Consider the following 17,577-nt stretch of genomic DNA (forward strand, 5'->3'; position numbering starts at 1 on the left):
ATAATAATGCAACGCTAATTTCATTTGGCAAAATGAATTTTGAAGGGTTTTCCTTCAACTTCAGGCACTTTTAGCACTCTGGATTTCTAGAAAGTAAAGTCTTTTTAAAAAAATCCCAGTTTCTGGGTTGTTAGCAGATAAGTGTTTTGTTTTGGCTAAAATAGCACGCAAAAGTGGAACAACTTTTTCGTAAATTAAACCCAGGAAGCATTTTAGCTTTAGTACAACTGAGTGAAGAACAAAATAACCGCATGAGGTTTTTAATTAATGCTTTATTTAAGTGTTTTATCATTATTGCTTTGCCACAGAGAATGATGGAAAATGAAGTTTGGTCGCATAAGCCTGTTTCATAAAACAGTTAAATTAATAGTTGGTCACTTTACATCAAAAGTAAAATTGAGCTTTGTCTTTGAGCTTTGGAAAGACACTATGTGTATTATAATTATAATTCCTTTCTGGCAATATTTATCAATATTCTTCAGAATCACTAAACAAGTTGCTACAAAAAAATGTTGCAATCAACATTCAGTATTACAATAGGTTGCCATATTAGAGGGACATCCCACATTTTGTCCAAAAAGAAGATCTATTGTCACTTATTTTAGTGGTGTGATGCTCTAGGGATGGCCCCTTTGCATCACATATAGAAACATTTAAAATGCTTAAGCGTCCCACATTACGACAAATACAATCGTTATGACCAATAGCAACTAGCTTGATTTGTTAATGTACATGCCCCCAACTCAGAAAGGAAGGTCTTAAACAAAATCCCAAGTTCCCTCCTGATAACTAAGACATTGTGGTGGCGTTCATGTGCGCTCATCTCGAAATATGATGATTCCGACATGACCTGAAGCCACTATGTGTGTGAGGGGAGCTGTAAGTATTGAAATTGAATGCAAGATCTATTTCTAGCAGTTTTTTCTAAATCTAGAGTTCAATACATTTAGAGCTACTGTAAGAGTCTGTGGTCATGCCCTGAATTGGATTGAATTATGAGTGGAAGCAGAGAGAGAGGGAGAGAGAGGGCGATTGAACGAAAGAATAGGAAAAAAAGAGCCCTGTTCACTGGAAAATGAATGTCTGAGCATGGGAGAAATGCCTTTTGGACGAGTCACTGTTAAAACTTGCAAATGTGCTCAGAGTGATGAATAGTGGTGATGCTTTTCTGCAAAAACTCTCAAACACACACACATACCTGTACACACATGTGCACACACTTGTCTGACTGAATGGATTGAGAATTGCCAAGAGTGGTGTACTGAGATGGTCTCATTCTTACATTTGGTCATAGCTGACATAACTTCAATCCTTAAATAGCATGTGCAGTCAAGGCATGGGTCTACGAGAGAAATTCTTAGTCAAAAAATAAGTGTTAAAAGTAGTACCGTGTCCTCAATAGTGTTTCAAGAGACAAGCAATTTGTCTGTCCACACTGAATGTGAAACTGCTGTTCGATGTCATGATCAAAAGCCAATTAGAAGGGGGGGGGATGCAAAGGAATATTATTGCATACCGTATTATATCGTATGCACCAAATTTCAAATGAAAATTGTTTTAAAACATATATGTTTTCTATAGAATATGCATATGTAATAATTTGATATATGAAGTCACAGAGTTTATATGCCCACTTCTGTAGACCCCATCCATATATACACACACACTCCTACACGCACAGGCCTGGGACCCCTGTTTCCCTTGAGACCTCCTACGGGCCGATAAGATGCTATCAGTTGGCCCTTAAAGCACTTGAGAGCCACTTTAGGAGATCACTGGGGCAATTACCATGAAAAGTAAAAGATACTGACTATATTGATGTTAGATTAATACTGACCACCGCCCCATTGATTTTTCTTCTTCCTCTCTCACGGTCTTACCCCATCTGACACTAGCGGTGATGTGAATTTCTGATGCTAATGCTGTTTTTTTATGTGACTGTCTCTCTCTTACACTCCCCAACTCCGATAAACCTTTCGTTCGAGCCTGCTATCTACGATTTCAGGAGCCGATCTAGAGAGGGAACGCTCCTTATCGGCTGATGTTATTCAATTGTCCCACTCCGATCAGGACCATTCGCGCCTGGTGCTAAATAATGCATCCTCTTTTAAAAGGCCCCTTATCTACCACTGTTTGTTTCTAACATTATTAGTATTGGAGGGTAATGACAGTAAAAAGGGTGATATGAACTGATTGACAGCCCCGGGGCATCTTAAAAGGACACTGTCCTTTTGGGAGAAGACGTCGAGGTTCATTGTATTTTTATTTAAAGGACAACAAGCCACCTGAAGACCCTCGGAGGTGATTTTAATGTGACTAATTTAAGTGTTGCTGATGAATCTTGCCACTTTTTTCGTTATCTCTTGCTCTCTCTTTCTCTTAGACGTACAGCCTGTTGCTATGAGACAGATTTATACTCCATGCTGGCCTCTGATGCTTTCCAGCCCTTATCGCTGGAATTATGGGATGCCAAAAGCCATTCAATTCTGCTTAGGTTTCACTAAAACGCTGAAACCGTGGCCACGACTACCTCTTGAAGAGCTACAGTCCCTTTCACAATGTCAAATCATAAATATTGGCAATTGTCTAACGTATGGCCACATATATTGTGAAAATAGGCAATAAAGTAATGAAAATGTGTCTTTGGAATGTTCTAAACTGCATAATTTTGAAATTGGCACGCCGTTCTCAAAATAAACTTGTTTATTGTGACTTCTTTTAGTGAATGGAAGCGCAGTGTAGTTCTAGCGGGAAGACTAGCAGCCTTACATCAACACATCATTAGCTGGGTAATTCTTGGCCAATCGCACGTAAGCCATTGCTTTATAAGTCTGCTCACAATCTATCACATTGCTGTTTCAGTGTGCTAAACACAGGCAACCTCCACCACCCCACCACCACCAGTTGAGCCCTGTCCCGCACGGGGGTAGGCTCCTCGCCCCTGCCTCCTATCTCCGGCAGGACATGACGGTTCCGGGCACAACTCCCTCGGACCGCCGGACGGGGCCTACGCCAAAGAGAGAGACATTGCTTTCTGTTTTACATTTATCAAATAAATGGCATCTTAAACTTCATTCAAGACTGCGTGTCTTCCCGATAGAACTATATTTATGATACTTTTTGCTCTATTTTTAGCCTTAAATTGAGGAACTATCCACTGCAATTGTATTGAGAACATCTTTTGTATCCTGCATAACAAAGAAAGTCATACATGTTTGGAACAACATGAGAATGAGTAAATTAAGAATAATTTTTCCTTTTGGGGTGAACTATTCCTTTAAGACAACATTAAGTTGGGACAACCACGCAGACATGATTATAATGAGTATTTGTGTGTGAAAGGGCGAGAAATGCCAGTTAACTATTTGTCCTTTTCATTTGATACTGGCAGCGGCATCAGTTACAGATCCCATCCATAATCCATCTGTGTCCCGCTCACCCCTCTCAGTGTAATCAGGACGCTAAGTCAAATTTGGGGGGAAGACAATCCGTGACGGACGTTTTTTGTGTGACTCCGAGTGGCGTCCCCTATGACTCGCAGAAATGTGTCACAAAACTGGCTAAACGAGAAAGAAAAAGACTGCAAAGTTAAAAGAATACCAATCAGCACTTACTGAAAAGGTAGTGACATTTGCATACACAGTGAATTAAAGTTACCCAAGCACTTAAGGCTACGTAATATAAAATAACAGCTCGTCTTCTACAAAATCATCCTTCTCTGCCTCATTTCATCTATCTGCAGTGAAGAATACACACCAGACGTGTAGAGTAAAATAAAGTAGACTATCCTCCACAGTCCTCAGTTATGTGTGGGTGAGAGGTAATAGTGAGAAAGAGGTTTTGGATAAGGTACTGTGCTCCTCTGCTCCTATTCTCTCCCGGCAGCCAGCCACATCTCTGCCGTGGTTTAAGGTAGTGTCATGTTACAGCTCAGCAAACCACGTTATTGCATTTGCAGCCTCCTTCCTCTCCCAAGCCTCCACTACTGCAGCTAATTAAGATGAACGTGGCCTCATCGCGAATGATACACACCTAACTGAGGCAATAAAGAGAGAGAGGTTTTCTGAGAAAGAATGAAAAAGAGAAGTTATTTTCGGACATAATCTGGTCTCATTGAGTCTTTCACTTCCGGTTTGATATAACAATTTGCCTTTGGCTTGCATCCAAGGAAGTCTTGGGTGTATTTACTGTGTCAGTGCACACATCGGCATGCTCACTGTCAACAGAAACCCAGACTAGATTTTAATACAGGTGACAACACCCATCATATCCCATACCGATACCACACTGGACACTATTTCCACTCCTGTTTCACACATGCAAGAGGTATTGTATGTTAATTTAACCAAGCAATAGCTTAACCAGAAGTTAAGCCATTTAGTAACTACGCAGATAAGTAACGCAATATAAACAATTTTGGCAATGTAACAACTTTTGACACACCAGACTGGTGAAAATGTAAGCCAGTAATTTTTTTTAAGGGAATGAGATTGGTGGTTGCCCAACCTGGTCTCATATAATCACGTTATTATATTTAAATGAATTTACATGGCTCATTGTACATACCGTATCTCGAGAGTTTCCTGGTGAAATAAACACTAGAGATGCTACAGCAGCAATTACTTTTATTCACTTCTTCACAAATCACAAATAAAACTGTGGCAGGGTGGAGGGCGGGGCCGGGTCGTGATCCTACGCACCCGGTTCCATATTAGGCTAATCAAGCCTCTGAGGTTTAAAGGCCGACTGCAGAGTATCGTGCGGGAGAGAGAGATCGTTAGCGGACATGTCCGTCATGTGCGTGTTTATGTTGTCTTTTAAGTTTCTCATTAAAACTATTATTTATATTGAAAAGCCGGTTCTCGCCTCCTCCTTTCCATTGATCCCTTTACACTGGTGCCGAAACCCGGGAAGGAGGAGGGAGGGATACGCCGTAGTAGAGTTCTCGCCACTACCCTTCTCCCCTCGCGGTCGGCGGTCTTAAACCCCGCCGCGTTTCAGCGGCTGGTAGACGACTCCTCCGCCCCTGGCAGTGGCCCTGACAGCTTCAGGCAGTCGGCTTGGAGCCCCTTCTCCCCTCGCGGTCGGCGGCCATCGTCCTCGTTCAGGCGGCTGGGCTCCTCGTCCCCCAGCAGATGGGCGCGGCTGCTCCGTTGGGGTGGACGGTAGTGGCGAGAACTCTACTACGGCGTACCCCTCTCTCCTCGGAGGAGGAGGCAAGAACCGGCTTTTCAATATAAATAATAGTTTTAATGAGAAACTTAAAAGACAACATAAACACACACATGACGGACATGTCCGCTAATGATCTCTCTCCCCCGCACGATACTCGGTCGGCCTTTAAACCTCAGAGGCTTGATTAGCCTAATACGGGACCGGGTGCGTAGGATCATGACCCGGCCCTGCCACAAAAACGTCCGATTGTCATTCGAACTTTTTGCCCTGCTCTTCAAACAATGCTATCTTATGACAACTTAACACTTTTACTTTAACGCATGACTTGTCGGTGGTACATTTTAATGTTTGCATTACATAACCAACTACATTTACAAACTCGTTCACACATAATCAAATATGGTAGCTCAACTGCTCAAGAGTGTTGCACTTGTGACACAAAGGGCCGGAGTATGAGTTCTAAAGAGCACGTGAATTGACACGAGTGTTATAAAAGCATTTGCTTTTACTGACACCATTGGTGAGGTTTAGATGTAAGGTTTAGGTAGGTTTGTTTATTTAAAACTCTGAGAAAATTGTACTCGCTTTTAGTGCCACATAGTGGACATTTCATATTGTCTTCATACACTCATGAATGGTGTCAGTGTCTCTTAACCCATGCTCAGCTCCAATTTGTCATAGCTGGCTTCAAGCCTTATATGAACCAATTAGGATGTCTACAAAACCTCTATAGCACTCTGTAATTCCACAAAATCCTTTAATGCCAAAACATAAACCACACATCCATTGTCAACATAATCCATATGCTTCAATCACAAGCATCGCCTCCGGCTGTATGATCGTTCAGTGTTCTTTCTAGAATCTGAACTCACAAACACAGTGATACTTCTTTGACATATTGCATATCTGCTTACCAAGAGCAGCGTTTCTATTTTCAATAGTGATTTAAAGGCAAATTGTGTAATTTGAATGTGTACATGCTGCTATCCCAGTTTAGAAAACTGCAAGTAAGCCATTTGTACACTCTCAGAAAACAGTTTACATGGGTGTTTTTGGGTTGGTGCCCTTGTTATGGGTACATATTTGTACCCTAAAGAAGACAAATAGGTACATTTTTTTTTACCAAGTGGAACAAAACTTATTAATGCACCTTTAAAAGGTACACAATATGTCCTTAGGGTACAATTATGTACCGAAAACAAGTTATACATTTTAACAAGGGGTACAAAAAATGTTCCCTTTAAGATACCACCCCAGTGACAGTCCTTGCACCTTAAACAGTACCTTTTTTTCCAGAGTCGTAGGATGATTCCCCTGAAATGTGGCTCTGTGGTACTTTGAATTTCAAAAACTGATCACACTTCAGCTTGAAAAAAGGTAAAACGCTCTATGAAAAATGTCCTTTAGAAATATACAAACTTTATCAACACAATCAGCATGCTTAACAAATGGTTACATCTACTGACAAATATGTACGCCTAATGGAAGATCACATCATTGTAAGGGAGATCTCTGTGGTTTTACTAGATTGGTTGAAACTAAAGTGAAATCTAGGTATTACATCTGAATATGAGGAAATGACTGTCCTTTGTTGTAAATGCAAGCCAAAAGGAAGGAATATTACTTATCCCAGGCATATCTGAATCCCTCATGTTAAGGAAGTAGTGACTTAGAAAGAGGGTCATGGGTAATCTTGACCTCTTCAATTAGAGAGCTATATTTATAATGTATTGATTAGCCTATGCATGCGATGTAGAATATGTTTCAAGTTTCCAAATGTGTCTCTCTTTCTCTCTGTCTGTCTGTCTATCTCCAGGTCAGAAAGTAAGAGTTTTAGGCTTGGGAAATGGAATAGAAGCTCTCTGTTACCTTACTGTTATCCACTGCCATTAATGTGGATGTTTGTTGCACAAGCCCGTCACATCATAAACCAGCTAAATTGGCAAGCTTTGCAGCTATTTTTCATCAACAGTACAGAAAATGTGTACAAATGAGGCTGTCACTTGATTACAATTTTTTTATCTAATTAATTTCATGATATGCCAATTAATTTATCTAATTAATCATGATTAATCACATTGAGATTCAGTTACGAGTTCAATGAGAATTTGTCTGTACAGCTGTTTCCTATACAGCTGGAGTTTCGCTTACTGCCCCCTACTGAATGCAGGCATTACTTCAAGCTTATAAACTGAAGAAATATTCCATATTATGGTCCGGGGACAGGAATAATTGTGTTATTTTTTTTATGTGTTATTTTTTATATAAGCAATTGCACTGAATGAAAGTGTTACATTATCAGACCTAGTACAAACTAAATTATACTCACAATTAAAACTTTAGCATCTATACTTTAGCTTCTGCCATGACTCTTTAATTGACATGCCCCAACTTGGAAAGTTTTCCACTGGTAATTTCAACTTAAAGTGAAATGTATGTTTGCTCAACTCATAACTCATCACTTCTTGTAGTGGTGGTTTTTTGCAATGCTGGAAACTTTAGATGGCCAAAGAGGGCCAGTCTGCTCTTAAATACTAAATGATTAAAATGAAACTTTCACCTATAATGTAACACCCTAAACAGCCAGTGGTTTTAGCAAAATGTCTGTTAGTTTACCAATATATGAGAGAAAATGACAAACTATACCCTAGTATACAAGAGTCATTTGTTCCTGGAAAATGGTTCAAAGACAAAAAAAATGTTTTTGATTTGAGAAACTTTCCAAATGTATTTCTCATTAAAGCGTGTTTTAAAATTGTAACACAATTGTAACAAAATAAGAAAATGTACACTAGATTTTAAACTTTGGGTCTAATTGAAATGTCTTTATGCAGGAGGCATTATTTTTTTCAATCCATTTATTTATTTCATTATTTATTTATTTGCAATGTCAGTGTTACAGTTGTGTACCACATGATTTTTAAAGATTAAACTGGAAATATTTTGTATCATCCAATAACCAAAAGAATAAAAATATCTTGTAATATTTGCTCCATCACACCCCCAAACCTTTAACCTAGTGAACAATTTAATAATGAGAAAGGGCTGGATTATTGAAAAACAAAACTAAAAAAACTAAAAATAAAACTGCTTATTGAGAAAGATGTGGTTATATGGCAAAATATTAAAAGAAAGTGGTAACCAGCAATTCTTACCAGATCTATGCCTTAAATAATATTTGTGACTTTATTTAGATGTTACCACATGATGCACATTTCTTTCATTTTTATTATGTTTTTTATTTGTAATTATGGTCCTAATGGATTGTGAAAATGTTTATGATTTTTATTGCAATACAACATTGTATATGGTATTATTATGTATTGTGCTTGTTTATATTATTATTTGCTGTATAATGTGTGCAGCACTTTGTAGTCCAATGCAAATTTTCTTTTGGGTTCAGTCAAGCATTTATGCATGCATGTATGTACATATGTATGTATTCATATATTTATTTATTTATCTATTTATACTGTTCTTTCTGTAGACACCCAAAACATTGAAATGAAAAGAAAAGAAAAAGCAGTTTGAACACAGGTGTTTTATCCACACACATAAATACACATAGACATTTGGTGCTGGTGGAGGGTTAAACCACGAGAGGAAGAAACTTTTGCAAAGTCCTTTATTAACTTCACCTACAACTCTAACACTCCACCCCCCACCCCCCCACACCACACACACAAACTGCCTTCTCAGAAACTGTTAGTGACACTTGTTCGGATGTGAAATGTTCCTCAAACACATTTTCAAGTGAAATGACATATAAATATACCAACCACAAAAAGAGTTAAACATATAGCAGTATTACATGCTGCCTACAATGTAATTGCTCATTCCAGAAGAATGGTGACCAAATAACATTGAGGTTCAATGCCCATTGATTAGTAAATTGTGCACTAAATAGTGTTGTTTGCTAAGACAAACATCCCTATTACTATTGCTCATACTATGTTTAGGTATTCGAACAAACCCCTAACCCTAACTATTGAATTTCGGTCAAAAATAATAGGCTTTATTTTCGTGAGTGTGCAAAACGCGGCACGATGAGCAATAACTGTGCGCTACATCTTTTTCCAATTGTTGTGAGAGCAAATTTTCGTGCAGTGCAAAGTGAAAGTGGGCATGGTTTGGAGTGTTTGCGCTATCTGTGGGTGTATGCACGCAAACTGTGGGTGTGTTAATGAAGTGGTGAAAAGCACAATTTGCTATTTTCCTGAGAAATAGGTCATTGCGCTAAGACATTTCAAAAGCAGGTCTGTTTTCGGCGCAAAGCCTAAAGTCAGTTCCTGAATTTGCAGTTTGGAGATTCCACCAGCATTTCCTCTGAGTCCCTAGTGGGACTATTTATTGAGATTTGTTTTAAACTTTCTAGAGGTCACAGTTTATTTTACTATTATTATTATTATGTTATGTTTTAAATTTTCAATTGTATTTACGATATAATTTGTATTGGTATTTTTCCACCTGTTGTCATCTAGTGATTTTTAGGTCACTGCAAAATACTAGAAAGTTACTAAAGCTAGTGAAAGAATTTGGAGAAGGTGAAATGTTTGGATTAGGCGTAATTCTTTTGGACACATTATTTTGATCATATTTTCGTTTCGTTTGAAGTGTAATTTGAATTTAGAAATATTCTAGGTTTCCTTTTGTTTCAATAAATGAATGCAATTGTTCAAAATCAAAATTGACCGGTAGAAGTGAAGTGCGAATTTCAACCACTTTTAATATTAGCTATGATGTGTGAGTAGATTTTTTATTTTTAATAATACTTACTTTCAATAAACAGAGCGTACGTTCAAATCTTGATGTGAATAAAACTTAAGCATATAAAAGGAGCGTGTCCATATTTATTTTATTGTGATTCATTGCATACAGTCCATTTACACCAACTTTTAATGAATATGCTATTTTTGTTTATATCACTGGTGCTAGAGGGAACTGATTGTATAATAGGACATAGAAGCTGCAATAACCGGAGAAGAACCTCAAACTTTAAATTGCACTGACCCAGCCCATAAGCACATGATTTCGCTAAGCCACGTGTGCCTAGACTTGGTGCATGCTTGCACAAAAATGTCAAAACATCATCGCCATGCCCACTGACTTTGGACTTATAACTTATGGTATAGCACTGCGCTTAGCGCTAGCACTCTTAAAATAGGGCCTGGTATCTAAAATCTTAAGTCTTGTTGCTAAGAGGAGAGCTATTACTTTTTCTAATGAATCAGACTTGTGATTTTCACCAGATAAAACAGACAATAGATCCTAATGATTCCACTGAAGGAGGTACCTGAGCCACATCTACTGTATGATGAAGAATATCATAGACATGGGGGTGGCCTCCTTTGACTTACAAAACACTATAGCAACTACCTCACGGTAACTACGTCATGCTGAATTTTGCTGCTCACATTTACTTCCAAAAAATTAAATAGGCCTATAGTTGATCAGAATGTTGTTTTAATGTGGACTGCAAGTGTGGGAGAATGATTTGCTGTGTTCAGGAGTAGGGGCCTGATGTTCAGCTGCTTGCTGCTATAATGCGGGCACACACACACACTCTCGCGTTGTATAATGCACAAGGGGCTGTGCAAATGTAAAGGCTGCATTAGATAAATTACAAACAAAAGTAAAGAAATTGATTTTAAAATCACCACCATCTATATAGGTTGTAACAAAAACACTTTTTGTACTTTAACACTGTACTTTTTGTACAATATCAGTTTTGATATGAAAAGGCCAAGTAGATTTATAAAGAAACTCTTTATATAGCAGATATGAATAGAAATATAATATTGTAATTTAAGAGACATATTGCATAGAATGAAGTTACAGACAAAGAAACAAAATGTGTTACAATGCTCCACTGTCTCCCCACCACTATTAGACTATCTATTACACAAATAAGAATGTATGTCTGTTCACTTGTCTTTAAGTACACACACACACACACACACACACACACACACACACACACACACTCAAAGCATGTTTTAGAGACCCTTGCCAAGGCTGTAATTTGTTTAAAAAAAAATATGGTTACAGTGATTCTCTGCTTTTCTAACCTGGTCACTGGTGCCCTCAGGCCTTTCCTATCCAACAACTTTTTCCTGTCATTACGCTTGTGCGTGTTTGTGTGTGCGTGTGAACTTCCAGGGTTAAAAACACAAATAGCATGCATTTTAAAAAGCTTTTTTTGTGTGTCTATGGTGGCTCCATTGTTTTGCTTGGATGAAAAATTCTGCCGATTGAAATGGGGGAACAAACAAACATAACTTAAATTTCATCTTATTAGCAATTATTTAGTCCCTGATCCTTATAAATATTTAAAAAGACAAATGTCGCCAAAGGACAACTTTTGAAGAGCACACACACGCACACAAATGCACACCATCATATACTGCATGTGTACTTATACATATTTAAGTTTAATGGTATAAATAAATACATGCAGTTTGAAACATCAATAAGGGATGGATGAAGTGAGAAATGTAAAATCAATACATTTAGCAAAGGGCATGAATTGAGGCATGTTGTGAGACACCTACCTAGACAGCATTCTCAGGCATTACAGGCTATACATGTACTTAGGGTTGCCAACTTTTCTACCAGCCAAATATATAGTGTATATATAAAGCACTGACGTAACTTTCTAAGGGACATTAAAACTGAGAAACGTATTTTTCCTTATAAGCTGCAGACACAGCTCAGAACTCAGGTGTCTCGTGTGGTGATATGTGCTTTTAATGGTTGATGTAAACTTGATAAGCTGTCTAATAATGTGCCCTCCTACGCGAGATGCTGAGAAAAATATCTCAGCCCCACCGAGAGTGAGAATCACACATTATAGCAGCCACGAGGAGGTTACCCCATGTGACCCTGCCTAGCAACCGGGCCAATTTGAACTGGCTGGAGTAACTCAGAACGCCCTGGATTTGAACTTGCGACTCCAGGGGTGGTAGTCAGCGTCAATACTCGCTGAGCTACCCAGGCCCCCAGACTTTTCTATTTTGAACTCTCAACAAAATAGCCTACTATAGGCTTAGATTATTTGTGCGGCATTTAGAGTTGCTGCCCTCATAGTGTTTCAAATCAGTCACTTATTAGGTTTCATTTCAGTCAGGATGCTGCCTTAGAAGCCGCTTATGAAGACGTTAGCTTAGCAACATGCTAATATCATGAAAGTATATATAACAGTTATTTAATGTACTATTTTAACCACAATATTTGTTTTAGATGTATTTTTATTTTTATTAGAGTGCTGTGTCATAGCGTAGCAACAGGCTATCTCTGCTATCTGTGGAGCATTTTTTGTGTGGCATTAAGAGTTGTTTCCAACATAGTGTTTCAAATCAGTCACTGATTTGAAAGGTGCCATTTCAGTTAGGATGCTGACTTGAAAGGAAGTTGTCTTAGGTTTTGGAACAGCTTTAGCAGAAGACACCAAAGGCCAACAGAGCAGGACTTTTGAACTTTCTTTGTCACATCTGACACTTCATAGAACTCACCATTGATGGTGTTGACAAGGGGTGTTAAAAGTCCGACCCGACAGCATCTGCGGCCCTCTGACTGCTCCGATGCGGCGAAAGACTTTGGAAATAGAACAGAATTAGGCCCAAGAAATTAAATGAAATTAATATTCTGGGCACTTGATGTTGCTATAACGTGCATACGCTATTCACAGTGCATTGTCTCCGCTGGTGTGTTCTGTGTCGTCACCAGTTTCATCCACTGGCAGAGTTCAACAGGAGTTTGGAATACACCTTATTTCCAAGGATGAAGCACCCCGCAGGAAGAATGATACATTTATTTAAAGACTGACATCAAGAAAGATACTTAATTCATGTACTTGTTCTTGTACAAATGTCCCAGTACCTCACATCATACAACTGCGTAGAGCTGCTTTCGTGTGAGCAGCTGAACAGAGTATATTGAGCATGCACAGAGACGTGTGAACCGAGCATACTCTTCCAGATAGTCCTCTGAGAGATAGTACTTTATACAAGCAACCCACAAATACAGCACTGCCAGTCTTCAAGGGATTGTGTGAGTGAAGAGAAAGCTGTGCAAATAATCACACTTTAAATAACCTCAAAACACCACAAATGTCACTTATTGCTTCAGTGGTAGTTTACTGCATCAATGTTGCATTTTTCTGTAAAACACACAGTTACACACATATCGTGTCAGGATCTTTGTGACAACATGCTACTCTCTCACTCACCTTTGCATTTTCTTGTGAACAGTGTCAGAATTTCAACATTTCAGAGCTAAATTCTGTTAGTGTGTGTTTGAGCTGTGGCTGAGAATGTTTTTGATGAAAAAAAAAAGAAAAACTGTGTTGGATTTGTTATTAGTGGTCAGTTACCACATAATGAATACTACTATGGCCAGAAGTGTACTCCATGCAATTAGGCAAATGCTGAAACAATTGCTTGTCTAGTGAATTGCAAACGCCCAGTCCAGTTGTTAATACTAATGTGCAATCTGTCAGTGCTAACTTAAGCAAGATTGACTTCAAACTGTAGTTCCATCATAGGGTTGTCAACTGCCCCAGAACATCCCATGTTTTGGCCGAAATGAAGATGTATATCGGACACCTATTGACTTGTATTTTAGTGGCGGTGAGATGTATAGCCATGATGTCCAATGTTGTCCCATGTTTTCCATTATTTTACCACTAAAATGCATTAGTCATGATGATGCCCAGTGCTTTGGCCGAAATGAGGACATTTATAGGATGCCTGTTGTCCCTTATTTTAGTATAACATCTAATTTGTTGTTATATCCAGTGTTTTGGCATAAATAAAAACGTCTATGGGATGCCTATTGTCCCATATTTTAGTAGCGAGATCATTAGCCGGGACTTCCTGTGTTTTGTCCGAAATGAAGACATTTATGGGATGCCTGGTGTCCCGAAATGTCCTGTATTGATGGTGAAATATCGAGCTTGCGTAGCCAGAAGCATCTGCCTTCAAGTATTTGCGTAGAGGATGGTTTGGGCCTAAATTTTACAGAGAATTGTATAAAATACAGATTTATGTATCTAATGGGTATAATATTCCCCTATACCAGATTTCATGTTTATTTGCAAAATGAATACCCCAGTGCATCCACATTCAATGTTTGAAATGAAAAGTATGTTTTGAACAAAACTGTTTGTATTTGTGCATGTACATTTACAGTATGAATATGTTTAAGTGTGACTCTATTAACTTTACTGTCATATACTATATGCATAGACACAAACATGCGCATTTATCAAACAAACTAGAGTGATCCAGAAAAAGTGTAAAACCAAATTCATGGGAAAGAGAGAGAAGAAGAGTAAAAAATGAAATTCACTGTATATCGCAGTAGAGCATACTGAGCTGTTGAATAGCACTGATTCTTGTGTGTGTGGGGGGTGTATGAGAGAGAGAGAGTCCTCTAATGCTGATTCAAAATAGGATTAGTGGATTATTTGGGTTTGGGATGGAGAAGAATGTTGAGGGAGACACTTTTATGCCATCATCCAAAGATTTCTCTCTCTCTCTGCCTCCTTCTCTCTTTGATTGTGCACATTTGTTTTGTGACACTAGAAGATCTCGAACAGTAGATGTATTTGTTGTAAATAAATACTGGTTACAATGCTCTCGATGCACGCTTTATCTCTGCAGTCTTTAGATAAGCTCAAATATCACATTCTGGCAAAGCTGCACTTTTATAGACATTTCAGAGCGATCTGGTGTCGACCAATCAATATAAGGCTCACTTTATGAAATGGCTGCCTTTTCCATTTCAAAAAGTTACTTTTTATTAAATAAAATGTGGTACATTTTTTAACATTCTATAATACAAATAATGTCTTGTGGTGTAAGTTAGTAAAAAGTCAAATTGAATATATACATTATATATATATATATATATATATATATATATATATATATACAGTTAAAGTCAGAAATTTACATTCACTTAGGTTGAAGTCATTAAAACTCGTGTTTTTACCACTCCATAATTTAATATTAGCAAACTATAGTTTTGGCAAGTCGTTTACGATCTACTTTGTGCATGACATGAGTAATTTCCAACAAATGTTTACAGACAGATTGTTTCACTTTTAATGGACTATATCACCATTTTTGTGTTAAAAGTTAACTGTGCTTTTCACTCCCCACGTACATCAATGATCCTTGGGCGCCCGTGACCCAGTCTTCACCGGTTGTCCTTTCTTGGACCACTTTTGGTAGGTACTAATATAACTAAAACTAACATGCTGGGAACACCCTACAAGACCTGTCCTTTTGGAGATGCTCTGACCCGGTCATCTAGCCATCACAGTCTGGCCCTTGTCAAAGTCGCTCAGATCCTTACGCTTGCCCATTTTTCCTGCTTCCAACACATGGAATTCAAGAACTGACAGTTCACTTTTTGCCTAATATATCCCACCCCTTGACAGGTGCCATTGTAATGATATAATCAATGTTAGTCACTTCACCTGTCAGTGGTTTTAATGTTGTGGCCGATCAGTGTATATCTCTATCTATCTATTTATATATCTATCTATGTATCTATAAATATATATATATACCGCTGCCGGTATTCAGAGTAAAATTAAGGCTCCGCCTTCCAAGACAACACAAAATCTGACGGCACTGCTTGGCTATTTTGAATAAAACTATGCCGCGTTTTAAAAAATAGACTATGGAGACACACTCATTTTGTTTATAAGATTCTAATATATAAGATAATATACAGTTTTACAACATGAATGCTGCTTAGATTGCATAGTTTGTTGAAGAATGATGACGAAGGGTAAATCTTCCAGGCGAGATCTCATGTAAACAATGGAGAATATATCTATATTTCTCCGATTTATCACTTTTATGGAGAAAAAGTGCTATTGGATGTTTTTCAATGAATGCTTGACATGGACAATTGACCCAAGTGTGGCGAACTGGATTCATCTGGCGATCGTGTTTTCATAATAAAGGTATAAAGTCCCGTTTTGATATTGCATGTTTTCATTTGTAATCCTGGCACAAATAACTAAATTGCTGTTTCTGGAGCATTGCTATCATGAAACAGAGATTGGATATCAATGTTGAACCATTAGACCTTTGACGAGATGTATAATGTGTTAACATTAATTACATTTATAGACGGTAAATTATACATGAAATGTAAGAAGAGTGACGTCACTACCGCGTGCGGTGGTTTTGCGTATCAAGGTGTTAAGAAGTTCTAATAAACATTTTTCAAATTGTAATAGTAATTATTTACATTATTCATGTCCTGACTATACATTGTGATCAGTTGAATGACACTTTGGTGAATAAAAGTACCAATTTCTTTCCATTAGAGCAAAATCATTGATGAAGCCGTTGCTGGTTCAAACCAAATGATGCATCCAAGCCTTCGTTAGTAATTAAAAAATGTCACTATGTCACCACAAGCGTGATACTATTTCTGAAGTGAACTTTTTGAATTACTATTGGAGGTTTGGTCGCATCATTTGTTTTGAACCAGCAACGGCAGATTCCGATTCATCGCGTAAGAAAGTAGTTCCATGCACAAATGCGTTTTTATGACCATACTCGTTTTTTTTTTTCAATTTTTTTTAAATGTACTTGTTCATTGAACTGTTGCATATAAGCAATATTTATATATATTATATATATCTAATATATGTTTATATTTAAGCAATATCACACAAGCAATGCGTGCTATATGGCCCTACATCAGCACCACTGTGATTCGGCACGAGGTAATCACAGCAGTGCTGATGTAGGGCCATATAGCACCATTGCTCATGTGATATTGCTTAAATATAAACATATATATATATATATATATATATATATATATATATATATATATATATATATATATATACACATCTACATATTAATAAATTAGAAGTTACAGAATTTATGTTTCTAAATTTGAAGGAAACAAATTTAGAACCCGTTTTGTAGAATGACCCATGCAAAGCAATTGGGACCATTTTAAGGACGCTGTGTCAAGGATTGCTTCACAATCTGTATTCATGCTGACCGTATTAAGGTGTGAATATTACATTTTTCGAGTTAAAATTGTCCTGTTACACAGTACTTCCTGTGATGTAATGTGTCATCACACCTTTTTTCTCTCCTTTTGAGGGAAATTCCACTCCAAAAGCGATGAGAGGATGATGAAAGACTGAATTAAGTAATCAATGTTTTTAACCTTTCTCTGTTCTTTAGCTTTAAGCACTATGTGCCGGCTTTGAAAAGAAAACGCAGTCAGTGTCTAGCCCTGCTGAGTGATGAAAATAAGAGAGAGACAGAGAGAGAGAGAGAGAGAGAGAGACATTTCATTAGGTTTATATAGAAATTGATAAAAGCAGACCGTAAAATAGGTGGCCCGGACGTTAAC

Source organism: Xyrauchen texanus, chromosome 47 (genome assembly GCF_025860055.1).
Source record: "Xyrauchen texanus isolate HMW12.3.18 chromosome 47, RBS_HiC_50CHRs, whole genome shotgun sequence".
In the NCBI taxonomy this organism is placed as follows: Eukaryota; Metazoa; Chordata; class Actinopteri; order Cypriniformes; family Catostomidae; genus Xyrauchen; species Xyrauchen texanus.